The 17,481-nt window shown below is 44.0% G+C and overlaps 1 protein-coding gene across 1 annotated transcript in view; it reads right to left on the minus strand.

Annotated features, from left to right (window-relative positions):
- Positions 1-17,481, minus strand: part of PDZD2 (PDZ domain containing 2) — a 137,583-nt gene that overhangs the window by 86,779 nt on the left and 33,323 nt on the right.

The following is a 17,481-nucleotide window of genomic DNA, read 5'->3' on the forward strand; positions in this document are numbered from 1 at the left end:
GGGTTAAAAAAAAAAAAGAAAAATGAAGACAGACAAACCCCAAACACAAAGTAGACTTTCCAAATGACCGACAAAGAAATGCAGCCATCAGAGCACAAAATGTGATAGCACGGCACATAATACAATATAAATCGAGCACACACCAGAGCCTGAGCTGGCTTTACGCTTTGCAGAGCCCACAACTTTTGAATTCAATAAAATAATAAGCACCCTGACATTAATGCAGTCATCGATGCTAAATAAAGGCAAGCACAGTTGTGCTGCTTTGATCAGTCTTTTCATAAAGGCAGTATAAGTAGTATTGCTGCTTTTCCATATCTTAAGAGGCTTTTACATTTGGAAAGTGTTACAGGGACACACCAGGAAAATAAGTAGTGTTTTGTTTCTTTTTCCTTTTGGGCTTTTTTTTTTGTTGTTTTTCAAACCATAGAGAGAAAAGTTAAACAATCAACTCCCAATGATCCAAACAATGTGTTTACATAAGGGTTTATAAAATGAAAAAGCAAGTTACTCCACATTCAGATATTCTGTTCTCCTGCCAAGTGTCTCAACAGACTAATGTCCTTGGAGATACAGACTAGCACTATAATGTTTCTGTCCAAAGCATTTGAATTTTAAAACCTGTATACAAAGAAAAAAACTCACAGCCAGCTGCACAGCAGTGATCCCTGGTCTGAAGCAAAGCGCAGGGTTCAGGTTTGCTTGGGTCAATGTTGCTGCTTCCTTGCCAGCAGCATCAAGGCAGGTATCAACTGAACCGTTCCTATATCCTCAAGGATTTTAGCAACCTGTGCCGTTACCTGGCCCATGTGAACCCAGAGACCATCCTTGCGCGTCCCCACGGCTGTTGGCCGGGCAGGACTCCCAGGCTCGCCTGGTCCCCCGGCTGCACGCAGCACAGCCTCCGCAAACTCCCAGCTTCTTCAGAAATACCAACACCCGGCAATGCTGGCCGGCTTAGGTCCTCGAGCCATGCCACTCTCTTTCCATGTAGTCTTGCCACAGGTTTTCATAACCCCCCAGTAATTCAGTTAGCATTGGGAAAAAATGTAGCCAAGCGTCAACTTCTAGTTTTGCATCTCAAAACTAGATGTGCACATGTGTGTGTTTTACGCCAGTGGTTATTGCTCGGCCTCGCACGTGCTATGCAGTAGTCTGACCCAGCTTTATCTCATTAAACCCATTTCTGCCAATTAGTGAAAAAACATTTCCTTCTGTAACAATTAATACTTACATCCGTTACCCTTCCAGTTCACAATGTTCTACAGGCATCCTTAAATGCTTATGTCCCGAGGCACACGCGCTCCTGAAAGAAGCTGTTTTCACAAAGGTGGTATTTTAAAATCCTACCATAAACAGAAATCAAATTTAATCACAAAATGGAGATGTTTTACAGTTACCATGACTAAATACATCAGCCCTTATCAGGGAGTATTGGAGCCTGTAACACTGCTTCATGTTTTGATCCAAGTCAAACATAGGCTACTCAGTCAGAGAGACCCAAAGGAGCGCAACAGTGAAAAACCTTCAGGTGCCTCAATACCATTGATTTTTAGAAAGTCAGGCCCCAAATGATCCCGGGTAAATAACACAAAAAGGCCTCAAAAGGGCAAGGAAACAAATCTGGGTTTCTCTGTCTCACCTGAGCGCCCTGCTACTTGGCTAGCACCTTACAGCACACCCAGTTCAATGCACGGGAGCACAGAAAGGGTCTGAAATGAGCATCCGAGTCCCCTCCTGACCTGACGGATTAAGGCAGCGTTGGGGGAATATGGAAAGAAGGATGTTATTTCCCCTCATTCTTCAAATGCCTCCAAGTTTACATGTTCTCCATCTCATTTTCTCACTTGTCCCTCCCAGCCAGGAGTCCCCTGTCCCCAGCACCCACCCTGACACAGCCTGGCCTCCCCTCCAGCTGCAAAAAATACCTCCAAGCCTTGACAAGGGTGGAAGGAGAGGCCTTTTTGCATAAAGCGTGAGGGTCCAAAACACAATTAATGACAAAAAAAAAAACCAGCCCACAAAGTACATAGTCCCTGGTCTCAGACTGAGTTTGGGGGGCTACACTGCTGAGGGGGTCCTGAGAGCAGCACCACACCATGGCAACTCAGCCACCGGTTTAGCTGAGAAAACCCCTCTCAGGAGTAAAATTTCAGAGGTGCACAGCCCTGAGAGCTGCCCGCCATGCCTTTCGGGACCTCGCTTCACCCCGTACTTGTGGGGAACCATCCTTTCACAACGCAAGTCCCAAGAGCTTTTTTTCCCCGAGAGCAACTTTTCCATTGTCAGTCCTCTAACAATGCCATTTTTTTTTCTATTATTTTTTACAAAAGCTTTATAATCCTCTGTTTTTTCATCTGAGTGGAAACCACTATTTGACAGCTTTAAACTTTTCTTTCTTTAAACCCAGCATTCCCTCCTCAGCTATAATCCTCCTATTGGAAAGATCGGTTTGCAAGTCCCTACCTCCAGGCAGCAACATCACAGCAGCGATTACAGACCCCAAAATCCAATCAAACACCCCATCTTTTAGCTCAATGGCCATGACTTTCATTGCATGACAATAACAACAAGAAAATTAAGCGACAATTTGCAGTTATAAACTGCTCCCAACCCATGCCATTCCCAGGTTCAGCCTGCTTCATCTGCGGCTCTGGGGTGCTTTGAACTCTGGGGATGGCACATCTGAAAGCACCAAAGTGACTTTGACATCGATGTCCCATTTTTAAACTCTTCCAGACACACGGGATTCTGAGACCTTTTGGACTTTTGATCATTCTCCGGCTTGGTCTGGCTTTTCCTCCTCCCTCCAATTTTATCCACAACGGCAAACATTTAGTAACTACAAGGACATGCTCAAATTCTTGCATTTTCTTTGTAGCATGACATGAACAGTGCCTGTATAACTGAAATGGTAGAATTTTACTTCTAAAGATTAGAACTAATTTTTACCTCTAATTCTGTAAAATCAGAACTCGAGAATTCTTTATGGAGGAATAAAAAGAGAGCAAGTTACCAGTGCCTGAATTAAAGAAAAGTCAGATTAGCCTTCTCCTCAATGAAAATCAGGGAAGGATATTCAGTGATGATATAGTCAACACATTTTTGCAACAGCTGAAAAACACACTCCCCCCTCTTTTTTAAAAAGCTGCAGTGAAGTCAGAGAAACTGCCACCATCCAGAACAAATCAATGACACACTGAATTCAGGCAAGGCCAAGAGCAGAGCTTTGGTCAGTCTGCCACAGATGTAAGGGAAAGCTGCAAAGTTCAGCTCAGGATCCCGTTAGTCCCAGCTATGCTTCGGGTTTGCCCTTCTCTTGCAGAAAATACAGGAAAAAAAGCCACTGTGGAGTTCCCTGTCTTCTCCCTCCTCCGTGGTACAGTCCAGCCCCAGAAATTTTCATTTCTATAACCCAAATAATCCCTCGTTGGTGCAGTGTCACTTCTAGGCAGCACCTGGTACGGCTGTGCTGCACGACAGCAGCAGCCCACATACAGACAAGGCTTTCCCAGGTGCCTTCCTCCCTGGAATAACCAGGCTTCAGGGCTTCCCTCAGCTGGACGACCACGATATCTCCAAGCTGTATCCCCAGCCCACAAAAGCCCTGAAATCACCATAGGTGGGAAGCAAAAACTAATCCCCAGCAACCAATCCCTTAAAGTTATGGTTTGGCAAAGATTTTTTTTGAGCTACTGATTTGCACTGAGGTTTTTCCTCACAGAAAACAGTTAATAAGTGGAGTGGGAGAAGACAGCATTCCTTTAAAAAAAAAATTAAATCTGGAAAGGAACAGAATGAGATACCGACGCAGTTGTTTGAAAGCTCTCTCCCAATACACATAAAACGGGAGCCAACTCTTACTTTAACAGCACTGCCCATTTGGAACAATGCCCTAAAAACTGGGGGATTTTTTGGCTTTCTTATTTGTACTTCTCTCCTTGCCCTAAACTCCCATTTTTTCCCTTTACTAGACAAGAAGTCTCACTCTGTACTGTTGACCCGACCTCATTCTTAACTATATGGCAGACAGCTGCATCCCTTGTTGAATCTCTTCCAGACGTGATAGCAGATGATACCAGCACCACTCCCTACACACACTCCCTCTCTAGCAATTTGTTGTGCTAATTAATAATCTGTCTTCAGAACAGACAGTAATCAATGAGACCTAATAAACATACACAAACCCCATATATCACAGCCATTGTCACACTGATGTGGCAAAAGGGCTCCTGATGACTCAAGTGGGAGCTGGGAACACCATGTTACAGAGATCACAGATGCACCTATGTTGCAGGCTGAAGTGTCCAAGCTGGCTTTGTACACTCCAACCGTAAGTGTATAGATTTTCCCACAGCATATTTTACTCTGCTCTTCAGGCCACCGTTTAGCAAGAAAGGAAATCTAGTGTTAGATCCCAGAAAATGGGGTTAGAACTGCGCCAACCACACGATGCAAAGGGCCAAGCTACCACAGCTCCTGCCAGGTTAACATCCACCCACGCACACAAAAAGACGCTGAAGGGTTAGCTATATGCTGAGAGACATAAGGCCATGATGTCAGATATCATCTGTCCTTCTGCATATAGTATGAATCCAGTGTAAATTATGTGCACTGGCTAGTCTAACAAATGTCCATGCCTGATTTGCATCAAATTGGAAGTGCGAGGTGATCCAGGCATGCACAGATCCATTATTACTGATCAGCAATACTTGCCCACACACAGGTCTCCCATGGCCTTAATGTGACGATTCACACATCCACCAAAGCATTTTCGCAGCTCAAATAACAGTAACTCCAGATGAGGTCTCTGGATGCTCCAGGAACAACACAAATGCCAGAGGTTATACCTAACAATCCAACACAAGACAAAGAATGACCGCTGCTCAAAAATGTGCTCTCCTGACAGGACTGTCTCTTTCATACAGACATGGAAAAATCCTACTAACATCATTTATTCATGGCCTTGGTTTGACCTGAGCAAAGAGCTTGAGTAAGAACTAAGGAATCTGAGTCTTCATTTTCAAGTGTTAGAAAGCAATCCAAATATTGCATGGGTTTTTTTGCACATCTCCATTTAAGTAGTCTCTTGTGTACAGCTTTGCCCCTCTCACACAGCAAATTCAGCTGAAAATGAAACCAGTAGAGAACTATTTGAATCTAGTTCCAAAAGCAGCTTCCCTAAGGAGATGCTACAGGTATGGAGAAGGAGACAGTTCAGAAGTCCTTGCTCTTCCCCATTTCTGTATCAGAGTTCAAGGCGAACATTCAAATGGGAAGAGATGTCTGTAATTTCTTTACCCATGAAGTGAAGGATTATTTGTAGTGCCTTCAAATTTTGTTTGGTATATCAAAGTCATCAAGCATCACTCTGTAAAGCCCCACAGGGCTGCAAGTTCTTCAGCTCAGCTCCTTGTCACGTCATCCCCTACACCTACACTCAGCAACTACAAAACATCCTTGAGGTAAGACGCAATGGCTGATTTAAAAGCTTCCACCATCAAACAAAGGACATGCAATGAATACAGAAGTGAGGAACTGATTAGTATTGCTGAAGAGATGTTGCCATTTCAGTCCTGAAACCTCCAGCTTTTTATTTGATTGTCAAATTGGGTCTAGGCAGCTTCAGTCAAAACATCTTTGTACTTGAACTCTAAATATCAAGTACATGTGACTAAATCTAACACTTAAAAAACCCGTCCCTATACTTTGAGCTAAAAGTATAATCACAGTGCATCTGGCATTTAAATAAAATAACCATTAGCACAGGAAACACCCAGCATAAAAGTACCAGGTCAAGAAAAGACAGATGAATACAGAGAAGCAGCATGGGACTGGATTTAATGCCATGTTTACTAGGGATCTGCTGTGTTGAGAAATGCGGAGAACTTCCTCTGGCAGGCCAAGCTCAGTTACAGGATTAAAAAGGCAGGCTATGACTAAAAAGGGAGATTTAATTATCTTGCTTAATTGGACAAGGAGGAAAACCAGCTCCAGTATAAGCTGTGTGCTTCAGGAAGGCAGCAGACTACTTTAGCAACAGCTAGGACACCTACAGAGCTGTTAAGGTTTGAACGGTTTTTCATATTTCCCATTATAATGTGTAGGTATCTATTCGTTAAACAGAGCAATGGAAACGGGTACTGGAATTCAAAACATGTTACTCAAGATGAATTGGATTAAACTATACCAAGCCTACAGATTAGCATGAATTAGCCTCTACTGTCAGCAAGCCCTGGCAACACTCCGACTCACCATCAGTGAACAACTCCATAAAATTTCAAGTCATGTTCACAATCATTAACCAAATCACATACACAACTGGCACCGGCAGACACAAACCAATCATACAAAAATTATCCTCCTCAAAGCAGGCGTTATGCCCAGCCCTACCACTGACTCATGAAATGCCCTGCAGCAGGTCATTTGATGTCTTTGTGCCTCAATAAAATAAGAATAATACTTTCTCGCCTTCATACTAATTGCCACTTAAGATCTATAGATGAGAAACACTATGGAAGTGATTACTGATAAATCACATCATGATATTCACAGGCCAAAATTCACTTTGCTCATCACTCAGCAGTGAATAAGAGCAGTTTCCCCTTAAGTTTAATCAAATTTGTTGTGGCTATTTTCACCACAGCCACACTTACTTTCATGGTCACGTAGATTTTCTGTGACGTCCTTCTCACCAGTGCACACCATTCATACAAGCCCCCACCTCAGGTCCTCCATAGGGACGTAATTCACAGCCCAGGCTGCTCCAGGTTTCACCGGTCCCTCCACTGGGAAGCGATGCTAGCGCATACCCCACACATACACAGGCTCCCCTATGGCCCTAGAGCCACGAGGAGATGAGAAACAAACAAGTATTTCACCAACAAACTGGGCTCGGCTCTCATCCCTTATTAATCCACATGCTAAACTGGATTACCTAGAGCTCGATGCATCCCCATGTGCCACAAAGGTCACCAGCATTATCCCCACTGTGCCATGGAGAAACCTGCAATGGGATTAAAGTACCTGCCCGAGGCCATCCAGCAAATCCATGGCAAGACCTGAGAGCAGAAGCAGGATTAGGACAACCTCAATCGGTGCCACCACGGTGCTGTGCGCCTACATGCTTTTGCACTCCCATCCACATCTCAGGACCAGGGCGCATGCAGCCGCTCCATCAGCAAACCAGGGAACTGATGCAATTAAAAATTATGTCCTCCCCAGGGATGTGGTAGAATCCCCATTGCTGGAGGTTTTCAAGATGTGTCTGGGCAGAGTGCTAGATAATCTCATCTAGGCTCCCTTTCCCACGAAAGGCTGCACCAGATGATCTTCCAAGGTCCCTTCCAACCTGCACTATTCTATGAAAAACCAACCTGGGAGTGTAGGAAGGATTTGTTTTCAATGGCATTGCACGCTTGACCTGTTTGATCATGTGCCCACACAAACACTGGCGGCAGCACCAGGGTAGTGTGAGAAAGCATGGCCACAACCAAGGGAAAGGGAGGAGAAACACGACATTCCTGTTTCACTCTGGAAGGGTTCTCTGGAGGCTTCAGGAGAAACACCATGTGCTAATCTGTTCCTGAGTTTCCACAGGAAAATAAGAAGTGTGTGAACAGGCCTGAATATTGCTTTCGCTAAACAAGTGTTCTCCCACTTGTTGCCCTTGTAAGGACGAATCACTGCCTCCTGCAAGCTGTAATTTACTGGGAGGACATCAACCAGCTCTTTGTGGTAGGCAGGTGAAACCAATGCCTCCCCACTTAATTGCCTGTTTTTCTTCAAACTCAAACCTGGTTGACTAGTAGGATCTCACAAGGATTACCAAACCCAAAAGACAGATTTAGTAACAAATGTTACCTGGCTAAGACATCACCCAGTGAAAAACAAGACACCTTTGGGGGAGTTCCTTAAATTCAAAAGCTTTGGTTTGCTCCCTTCCCTAACTGATCTGAGGGACCCGATTCCCAAGAAATAAGATCTTGTCTTTGCCAAGAAAACCTTTATTGCCAAAGGTCTCAACATGGGCTGAGGAGGCATGATGATCTTGCATCAGATCAGATGCAAGAAAGGAGTCTCTACAGCTAATTAATAGGATGCATCTAGCTTCCCTCTCATAAAAAAGCAAAATCTACACTATGAAACAGAAAACATTTGGATTCAGGCTTTAACAATGTCCTCCCATGCAACTGTCCCTGAGCAAGTGCCCCAACCACAGAGCTACTACACAGAAAGCCAGGTGTGACCACCTCCAACCATTTTATTTTTTCTTTAATTAAAGAGTGGCCACAAGAGCTCACCTGCACACAGTCCCTGTTACGCATACGTGCATGACTGGTCGGCACACCCAGAGATCACCTCACCGACCAGACCTGCGGGCAATTAGGTCTAAGAACACGCAGTTCGTGAATTACAACAGCAGGTCCAGGCATGACATCAGCACCGAGCTTCCCGACCCAACCACGAGGGCACCGGCGTAGAGCAGGTGCTGCAAAGCAGCTTGAGATGCCCTGGAAAACACAGACTGAATCCTAGGAGGCTATACAGCTGTTACACTGTAAAGCATGCCTGGTGCTCGGACAGGACAGAGCTCTGTGCTGGCAGAGCATATAAGCACTTTTTGGTGCTTACACATGTTTTAACGTGACTCTTGCTCAAACTAAGCACTTTCACGGGTAGGGGAGCAGGGGACACTGTGCCTTATTTCCTAGATTGTAAAAGAGATCAAAAGCATTTCCTTAGTCTCATTTCTACATCTCGTTAATCTGCCATGAACAATCAGATACTGCAATGCTGAGAGCCACACAGATGGATATCTGAGCTGCTTATGGTTTTGAACCAAGGGAGAACAAAATCCCCACCCCAAAGCTTGGACTAAGTGATTACATGTTTCAAACGTCATTCAAGAAGGTCTACAGCTTCTTTTTATACACAAGGTCAGACTAAATGGAAACAACTGCCCTTCAGACCTGATAATCTCTCTTCTTGCATACCCTATAATTTCTATCCATTTCTCCTTACAATTTTCCTGTTTCTGCTACTGGTTCAGACATCAGAAATAATCAAGATATTTAGGACAATTCAGCTGAGATCAGCTAATTCATTGTATCCTCCAGGCCAGAGGAATCACTAAGGACTAGAAGATTCAGAGATGTCATTTGTCAAAGGCACTTTGACTGTATTTATTGTACTGATATAATGAGCTTATCGGGTGTTTCCCGATGGAGAGGCTATCAATGGAGATCCATTTTCCCATTACAATACAATGTCATTTAATGTAAGTATATAGACTCTGTCACATCATCACACATTTACCAAAGGAAATTAAGGGCACGAAGGAGAGAGGAGGCATGAATTCTCCAAACACAGTGCTGTCCAGACAGTAGGAAACACTGAAATACTGTCTCATGTATTTGGAGCTGAGCCTTTCTGAATAAATTAGCATTCAGCCAGTGAGGACACATGGAAGGAAACTTTGCAAAGTGCCAAAAACGACTTGTCTGAAAAGAATTCAGTAAATAGATTCCAGTGTCTGACAAGTGTAAGCTGCACCGAATATTATCAGAGACAGCAATACCTCTTAATTATCTGGCCTGCTTTTTAAAATGGTAGCTCCTACCAGCTGAAGTCCAAGAAAGATCATCTGAAGGGTCCCAACAAGGCAAGACAGGAATGGTCACGGTGACAGAAGCTGCTGCCGAACCAGAGTACTCAGAAGTCACTGCCTGAACCTTATCAATGTGTTATTTATTTTCACAGACTCATTCCAGATTTTATTTCTGGCACAAGGGGTAAGATCAAGAGCATTTCTTTCAAGAAACGAAGCTAATGAGGCTAATTAACGCAAATCCTAAATATACAAACCATGCAGATAACGAGTCTCATTTGAATTTTGCTTTTCTAGCAAAAAGCAGACAGATTGATCTGACCAGTTTCATGGGACTTTTGCCTTGCCAAAAAAGACGAACCCTCTCCCTTTAGCTAGGGATTGATAACTAGGCCAACAGTCTTCTCCAGTGCTTTGACAACAGTTTAGGCCTTGCTTTGGCTTACTCCTTGACTTCTGCTTCTTCTGCCAAGCAGCTGGCAGCTGGAGGAGAAAGGGATCCCCCGCTGCTCTCGCTATCAGCAGCATCCTTACCATGTACTCACCCCAGGTGCCACAGAAACACAGGTTCCAACTCATGCACAAGGGAGCAATGCAATGGGACCTTGATCCAAAACTTTGGATTAAGACCGAATTAGCACTTCAACCATGAGGTCTTTCAGAGTGCAAGACTTTAAAAGATCAGTAGATGCTACATAACCATACTCTCTGTTGCAATGAGGGGAAAACACATAAATAATGGAGTATTTCATTTCTTTGAATGGGTGAAAAAAGATCTGGGAAAATAATTTAGTACTTATGATCAATAGTGGCTGGAATTTAATCCATTTTGGTATGGGCCAACAACCAAATAAATGTTCTGTGTGTAAGGTCCCTCTCATGGTGTCAACATGCAGTTAGAGAGAAGAGCAGCCAAGAAGTCACAGCACAGATCGTATGACTTTTCAACCCAAATGATTCACCTCAACTGGAGACTGTTACTGGAGACACAAGGCAGACCTCATAGACCACCCTCAGGAGCTATTTACCTAAACCTCCCCTGCCTGCACACACACACACACATATTTTTGGAGTGGTTTCTCACAAGTATTTGCCAAGTGGCTGAACATCCTCACTATTATGGTATCTGAAAATTATCTTCTGGCCATCACCCATTGGAGCTCTCCCCAGGCTCCTGTCATGGTCACAGAGGACTGTGCTCCTGGCCATCCCTGCAATTTCTTTGATCTCTGCAAGTCACCCACAGCATGCAGGTCTTCAACGTCTAGAGGAGAAAGGGGGGGGGGGGGGGGGGGGGGGGGGCACGCCTGTGTTACCGCTCATCTCCTCCAGTTAAAGCAATCCATCCCTCTGCAAAAGTAAAAAATTTACAGCACCCAGAGGAATCTCACATCCTGCGTCATAAGGCAGAAACTTCTCTGAACCCCCTGACCGCTGAGAAGATACCCAAAAGTCTCATCTGCTAACAAATTTTGGCATTTGATGGGAGGCAGCAAATGGCATGCTCCCAAAGTCTCCTTTCTTTGCTCTCAATACTTTTTTTAAATGCATCCATACAGTTAAATTAATATGGATGATATTTTAAACTGGTTTTAAAATGCTTTCAGTGCATATGGAAAAAAGAATCTGTCATACGGAATCCCTGCCATTTAAAAGATATTTTAAACAGAACAATATAGACTGTAATGGTCTTTATTATTCAGACGGTAATTCTGTCCAGAGGTCCCAGTGAGGCAAGTGATCCCTGTCGAGTTCACACCTGGTCATGCACACGGGTCTGATATTTGCACACAAACCCATGGCTGCATCTACAAAGCAGGTACCTATTCACGCATATCTGCAGCATCACATGCTGGTAAGAGATGGAAAGCATGCCAGCATTAAATGCACTGCTCGCACTTAGCAGCTGTCATAATAGATCTTTAATCACTTAGAAGAGGCCATATATTTTCCTCAGTTTACATCCTTAATATTAAAATGGATTGAGATGTAATTGTTTTGACTGGGGATTCCTGGAGTTGGTTGCCACAGCCTAGGTTTGGGGCCACAACCTCAGATGCTCAGGCTCGAAACAGCTAAAAACCCAGTCCCTAACCCACTTCCACTCCCAGGGCACATGGTTACCCCCTCCATCTTTCCTCCTTGCTAACAGATAAGAGGACTTTTGTACCTGCAGGGTCTGAACCCACACTTAGCCCTGCCTGCAGGAGCTGGGTTGAGTGGAGGAGCCGACCAAAGCTCAGCATGGTTGCCAGCCTGGGTACCAGACACCATGGGACCACGAACCCTTCGGGTGCAAAGAACTCTCACTCAGCAGCCTGGCCTTGAAAGCCCACATCGACTCAGCCCTATTTAAGGTCCAAGCAGCCTTTATTCATTTTTCTCCCCTCCACCAGCGAGGACACCGACTGGCCCATCCTTGTGGTCCTTCTCCATTCTCCTCTTCTCTCAATGTATAAAACGCCTTTCATCATTTTTCCTTCTATGCACTATTCCACTATTCAAAGCCCTCCTCTCCGCTCATTTCTTACACGATGCCCAGAGGTTATAAATCTACAGTGCTCTCTCAAAGATTACATTTTCACAAACAACCACATCCCAGTCATTTCCTCTCTGGAGTTCTCCGGCGCATCCTGTTTATTCTGTATTTATCTTGTTTGGATTGCAAACTCTTCAGAATAAGGACTTTCCGCATTTTGTGTCCTATACTGCTGGAAACACATGGCTGGCGCTACCCGATTCATAGCTTTTAAAGCCAGAAGAGACCACTGCAGTTATCTAGTCTGACCTTTTGCCTACCCCACAACAAATTTCATCAAGTAACTTCTGCATTAAGCCCCTGATAATCCTCATGGAGGTACACTGCTAACGGATGATGATGACCACACCTTTTTTTATTTTGCGTTTTCCCCAGTTTAGCTGCATATTTAGTGTTTCTCTCATTCATATTCAAATCCTTCCAATACTTTCAGCAATTAGCCCATGTTCAAATTTTAGGAGACATTCTAAAATACACACATACCTTATTTCTATGACGTCTGCACTAAAACAGTTGTCATTAACTACTTATTATACTTTGCATTTGCCCAGTTTATATTTAATGTACTTGTGCTAAGATTAGATTTGTTCAAGAAAATAGAACTGTAATATAAACCATAGACTTACAATCCTGCTTTTAAGAAAGTACGTCTGTAAAAGATTAAAGAACTGAGATGATCTGAGAACAAAGTAAAGGGAGAGAATGAGCTGATGGCATTGTTGGCATGCAAGGTATTTTTGTGTAAAAACGTATATACAAAAAACCTTTCATACACTCCGAATACCTGTGTTAACTTTAATGTACAACATGCTATAAAATGATCATCTTCTGAAGAAAAAAAAAAGATTAAATTCCTTTGAGTAAAGTATTAAAAGCATTCTTAAAGCAAACAGACACAAGAAGAATTCTCACAAAAAAATCTGTTTTTCATCTGTCCAAAAAATGTACTGGCTGCAGCTAAAAGTCAATCAATCAATACCCAAAGAATAATAATAAAAAAAAGCTCTGTGCAGTTATAAATTTTTTTTTTTTTTTAACTACAATCATCTGGCATCAGAGCACCACTGACCTAACTTCACGAGCATCTGTCAGCTGGTGATGGCCACGGTGCTGTCAGGAGAAGAAAACAGCGACGCTTTGCTCATTTGCTGAGCGGCAATCAGAGAGACTAGAAGCAACCCACCACAAATCACACAGCAAGCGGCACAGTCTGGAGGGGGAAAAAAAAGCCAAACAAAGCAAATGTACAAGGAATTCTCAGAGACTGCAAGGTACCAAAAGGCTGCAAGTATGAGGTGCAACAATTTCACTCTATCACCACTAGGTGGTTATCCACCAAAATCAGATTTCATTATTTCTTCTAAAAAAAATATTATCCCACCCATAGCTGAAGTTTCTATGAAGATGGCATCATACAAGGCACTACACAAGAACAACAAAAGCACTTCCCCAATTTTCTTCTAATTGCCACGACAACTCTGTTTATTTGGATTTAAACATCATCCTGGGATGTTTATAATGCAAACAGCACAATGTAGTGAGGCAGAATGGGAAAGGGAGAGCCAGTGAGACACTCATTTGGCTAACTCTTGTCCAAACCAAGTAACGCAAAAACCCACAGTCAACAGCTGTAATGAAAAATACAGGGGGATTAAGAATCAAACCAAAACAAACATTTCTTGCCATTTGCATTTTTTAACAGAGGCGGCAATCCTCTCGCAACTCCAGAGGCTTGGAAACCAGGGAGAGCTCTACCAACCCACCCAGCTGCACCTCTGCAACCCCACCTGCCTTCGAAAGCAGGATTTTAATTTGTGTCATCACCTGCTCTGCACACACACTTCCAGGGCTCGCTGAAGGCACGCTGATTAACTGAAGATCTACTGCACTTACGGTAACAATTGTACTTCCAATTGTGCTCATAAATATCAATTATTAACAGCTTCACAGGACACTGGCCGTACTTGCAGCGTATTTATAACGCCCGTTTCCCTGCGAGGTTAGGCAAAGTGATATGAGCAACACTCAGACCACCGTGAAACTCTGCAGCAGCATGTAACTGTTACCACCTGAACCGATCGGAGCTCAGGATGCTGTATTTGGGGGTTGTGTTACACGCTGGATAGACACGCACTCCACAGCAGCACCACCCTACTATTTCACAAGATGTCTACCAGTATGTGCAAACTCTAGCCAGTGCAAGTTCAAGTGCACAAAGACTCAGTGTCCTCGATGTCATCCTGTGCCTCTGGAGTTTGCTGGACCTTGAGTGAACGGACAAGCGTGTCCACGCCACCCCATTGCGCCTTCACTGCCTCACCACCCAACCTCCCAGACTGATAGCAACCCGCACCACCGCTCCCAAACCCAACACAGATGCAAGTGCAGGACCTCATGTCCAGCAGGAGAGGCAGACCTACCAACTTCCACCAGATTTAAGATTCAGCAATGCAGAAAAAAAAAAGAAAAAAGTAGCCTAACTTACAGTCCTGCCATGGTTAAGATGAAGAACTAACAATTGTTTTCAGACACAATAGGCAATTGTTGAAAGAAATCAAGAGAAGAAGATCCTGCAGCCCATCTCAGAGACTACCCAGCAGCTTGGAAAATGGTCTGTCACTTCATCCATCAGGAATTTCCACCACCCAACTGGCAATAATGTGACCCCGGCTGATGGACATGGAGACCAGGACTGATGCTTCCATTTTCTGGGAATCGCACAGCTTCACCCCGCCAAGTGCAGACCAATTTACCTGCACATTTTCCAAAATTACCATTACAAGGAGACCTCTTTCAGTTAAATACTCTGCAGACAAAGAGAGTTTTATTCTGTTTTGTTTTCTCCAGAGTGGTACAGAGAATTGTTGGAGCAAAAATTAGCTACTTTTAGCTAACTGCCCCAGGCACCCTGCTTCCTCCTGCACCGGGGACTGGCTACTACAGGTTTCCAGCTTAGCTTCAACTTTTCCAAGTTTTCTATCAAGGATGTCTGTCCCACCCTTACTGGTGATTTTTCCTGCCTTGGAAGAATTGAAGAACTATTTTGTAAGCACCACCAATCACACGCGAGATAGTGAATACAGCGAGAGGTACAGTGGGGTCCCACCTATGGTGAGCACACTCTCCTACAGCCTCTGTATTAGGATTAAGATATGCAGAGTTTAGATGCCTCCATATAAATCCCACAGGTGCTACCCCCCCACAAAGAAAAAAAAAAAGAAGAAAGAAAAGAGTCTCTTCAAGGGACCCTCCCACCCTCAGTGCAGCAGAAGGGACTCTGGATAGTCTCCAAACAAGCCAACAACCATGGAAAGCCCCAAACTTGCAATGCAGCAGCCCACAGGGACAGAGAGCCATCACTGCTCCAGGTAGATCAGAAACCACAGAGGAGCTCCAGCACAGCCCCACGTTGTACCTAGAGGCATGAAATCCATCGTCACAACTGCTAAGTCTTGCTTGCTTAACTGCCCACACAGAACCAGTTTTGTTAGGACTTCATGGAGAGACAAGTCATACAGGCCAAAGGCAGATGTCTAAAAACAGCAGCAGGGTGGGGATTTTTTCATTATTTTGGAACTGAAGTGCCGCAGCAGCCTTTCTGACACAGAAAAAATAAATTTTTCTCAGAAAGCAATATGCTTAAAAGCGTCTGCACAACTAACATAACATATATAGGTGCATAAAAGATACCATTAGCTTCCAAAGTGACTTTCTGGGACTGGTCAGGCTTGGACTTATCAATAAATCACAGCAGCCCTTTCTAAGGAAGAAACCACCTCTAGCTGCATCTGTGAAACAAATGGATAGAGGTTAGACCTGCATGGCAACCCACTTCTCTAACAAATCACCTTCAACATTTTGAACACAGTGTATTTCATTTTAGTACCATCTCTGCAGAACGTGGTTAGTTAATCCCACATTTAACCATCTCTGCCAACATTTGTATAGTTTCTGTTGCCGCGCTGGAATCTGCACATAATGTGATCTGGCTCAGCACCCGTGGTACTCCCGGGATCAATTACCGTTTTATACATCAGTGTTTCATTACTGAGCCATGAATGTCCTCCAGCCAATCATACTCTCAGCTCTGCGCTTCAAGAGTCTAATCTTTGAAAATTAGGTATTTGGCAAGATTTACTGTAAGAAAGGAAAATTGCCGGACTCATACTGTTTTGAATACATCCAGCTTCCATTCACAAATACTGCCATTGCAGTGGCCACTAGACATTTTCAGTGATGTGATTAAGAAGAAAGAGCGATGGTAACTGCGCAGTGGAAACGCGCTCTCATCTGTCACTTCTCTTGCAAAATAATGAGCTCTCTTCCTCGCTACATTCACTGCAATATATCCTCAGAAAAGTCTTATAGAGATTAATGCTCAACTGCTGTAAATGAGCTTAGCTTTATTTATTCTAAGAGAGGATCTGGCCCCAAAGACCCGATAAGCCATTGCTCCACCATCCTTATTAAAGCAAAATCCTATACGGGAGCTAAGACAGGACTTTGGCCCCGTGTCTCGCCTGTAAATTCAGCGACGGAGATTTGGCATGCTTTATATCAACACGCCATGTCTAAGTGTGTTCTTTAAATGAGGCTAAGATACAAGACAGCAAACACTATAAATCTTAGCACGATAAGACAAATTCGATGTTTCCGCTGCTCATCTTCAGCTTTGCTGCCTCTTCCCCGTGTGCTGCAACGGGACCGTTAACCTCACCCAAGCTCAGGCTAAATGACATGGGAAACTCATTTGCAGCAATGTAAACGTTTGAAATATTTGATCCTTTAGCAGCAGCTCTGTAGCGGAGACTCTGGGGAATGGAGGCACCACATGTGCAGAGAGACCATATGGCTCCCTGTGGGACTGGAGGCACCAGGGAAGGGAACCATGGGGAAAGGAACCGTGTCACGAGGAGGAAGACCTCGGGGAGAAAGCAAGTGTGCTCTTAAAAACCACTGCTATTTCAGTCATCTGTTTTGAAACTGCAAGTGCTGTAAAGTGACAACACGCGAGCCACAACCACATGTTAGAGAGTTTGTTTTAAATCACGGGGTCAAAACAAGAATCCATTATAACTCCGTTTAACATTCCCGGGCTGGTATGCAACTATGCAACCCACGCAACGCCACAGCTGTGGTAGTGAGGTCTTGACAATCTGCTCCAATGGATAGGAGAAAGCACCAGAACCAAAAATCAGGACAATGCCAGAGGTCTCACACAGACTGGTGCAATCATCCCCACCCAGCCTTTCCTCTTCCCATCGCCATTTACACCCCAGCTGCATCCAGGTGGCCGGACAAAAACTGGCTCGCTGCTTGGGAAGGATTTTTT

This window comes from Pygoscelis adeliae, unplaced genomic scaffold (genome assembly GCF_000699105.1).
Source record: "Pygoscelis adeliae isolate BGI_AS28 unplaced genomic scaffold, ASM69910v1 Scaffold272, whole genome shotgun sequence".
Classification (NCBI taxonomy): Eukaryota; Metazoa; Chordata; class Aves; order Sphenisciformes; family Spheniscidae; genus Pygoscelis; species Pygoscelis adeliae.